The sequence below is a fragment of the Rhinopithecus roxellana genome, chromosome 5 (assembly GCF_007565055.1).
Source record: "Rhinopithecus roxellana isolate Shanxi Qingling chromosome 5, ASM756505v1, whole genome shotgun sequence".
NCBI classification, from domain to species: Eukaryota; Metazoa; Chordata; class Mammalia; order Primates; family Cercopithecidae; genus Rhinopithecus; species Rhinopithecus roxellana.
Window position 1 is genome coordinate 51,745,048 of NC_044553.1, and position 2,334 is coordinate 51,747,381.

The following is a 2,334-nucleotide window of genomic DNA, read 5'->3' on the forward strand; positions in this document are numbered from 1 at the left end:
GACAACTATTTTGCTCAGCTCAGAAGCCGGGAGCTAAGTCTCTTGAAAGGTGTGTGATGAATCCCTTACATGTCCTATTTAAGTTTCCTCTCAAGCCCAGGGTTTGTTTTCCTTTCTGGTCTCAAGAGTGTCTAGTGGGGGATGCTGAGCTAATCATATTGAAGGCCAGCATGGACCCTGATGATGTTCCTGGCTGTTGCCCTCAGTGCTCTGCGGAAAGCAAGCAACAATGAGAAATGGGGCAATGACCTCTGGAAGCCCACAGGTGCATTCAGCAGACCAGCCAGTCACTCCCATTCTGTGGCTCTCACAAGTGATAGCCCCTTTGGGCCTCAGCTTCCTTATCTCTAAATCTCAGTGTTATCAGGATCAAAATCTAGGTGACACATGGTGTGTGGAAAATTCTAGGTTTTAAGCTTATCAGGTAAGGGACTTTATCTTTTAGAGCAGGGATTGACAACTATGACCCAGGGCCAAGTCCAGCTCACTGCCTGTTTTTAATGAGCTACAATCTAAGAAGGGTTTACACTTTTACAAAGTTGGAATGAATAAAAAGAATAATAATATTTCATGACATGAAAATTATATGAAATTTTAATTTCAGTTTCTGTAAATAAAGTGTTTTACTGGAATACAGCCATTCTCATTGGTGGTTATATATTGCCTATGACTGCATTAGCACAACAACAGAGTAGCTGGAACAGAAACTACATGGTCCACAAAGCCTAAACACATTTTCTGTCACTTTACAGAAAGAGGTTGCCAACTTCTGTTTTTGAGTATGGAGCCTGGGTCACCCACACCTAGATTCAAATCATACACCCTTTCCTACCTGTGTGACCTTGGAAAGCTATTTAACTTTTCTAAGCCCCAGTTTCCTCATCTGTAAAATGGATGAAAACAGTCTATATCTCAAAGAGTTGTCGGGAGAAATTGAATGGGAAATTGAATGAGATCATCATGAAGCACTAAGAAGAGATCCCAGCACGGTTGAATAAACCAATGTGTGATTCCAAGTCTCTTATCCTCAGCTTCCAGATCGGCAGCTGGCACAAAACAGGTGCTACATATATATATCTGTGAGATAAATAAACTGTAAAGTATAAATTTAATATTATTTTGATGTATCATTCCGAAGGTGTCTGGGGCCAAGCAGTCAGCAAGACAAGCCAGAGGTTCAGGACAGGTCAGGACCAAGCAGAGCCAGACCAGTCATGGATCTGTTGCTGTTTCTACTCTTGCTCCCCAGGGCCAACTGAGGCATGGGGGTGGCTATTACTGGACACTGAATTTTTTTCTCCCGCTCAGGCTTATCATAGTACTGTCTGAAACTAGAGGACATTTACTCACTCACTCACTCATTCGCCCATCAGGAAATTCTTTCAGATTTACCTTTAAAAGTATATCCAGAGTCCTCCCTTTCTGTCTCCTCTGCCATTCCTATCACTCTGCTCTGAGGCACCCTATCATCTCTCACCTTGATTATTGCCTCATCCTTCTAACTGGTCTCTGCTTCCACCCTCATTCTCCCAGAGCCTATTCTTAGTACAGAAGCTAGAATGAACCTTTAAAAAGGACAGGTCATGTCAGTCCTCTGCTCAAACTGTCCAGTGGCTGACCATCTCACGCAGAGTAAAAGCTGAGGTCCTTACGATGGCTTACAGCTCTCTCTCTACCTGTTGTGTCCCACCCCACTGCCTTTGACCTCCTCTCCTGTTACTCTCCCCGTTATTCACTGTGCTCCAGCTACAGGGCCTCTTTGCTGTCCTCAAATGCACCAGCAGTCTCTTGTCTAAGGCCTTTGTCTGGTCTGTCCCTTCCATCTGGACACTCTCCCTCCAGATATCTCTGAGGCTAACTCCCTCACCTCCTTCAACTCTTTCCTCAAATTTCACTCTTTGATGAGATCTATCTTGGCCACCCTGGTTAATCAGTGCTGCTCACAATCAGAAATATACCCTTCCAACATTCCAATATCCCTTGCCTTATTACTTACTTATTTTTTTTTTATTGTTGTTGTTCCCATTTAAATGTAAGCACCATGAGGGCAGGAATTTTTGTCTCTTATGTTCAGTGATGTATCCCAAGCATCTAAAACAGTGCCTGGTAGGTACCCAACAAAATTTGGTGATTGATAGTTAATGATCTAATATTTTATAATACAATAGCTTTTCCCCCAGACTCGGAATCTGCCTGTCATTGAGTCTGCCAGGAATCTGACCACCTTCTCAAAGCCTTTGAACCAACAGTTTAGAGTCTACAAAGGAAACTGTGGGGAAAACTTCCTCCTCCTCAGAGAAATCTGAGAAAGGCCAAACTGCACCCCAGTGACAG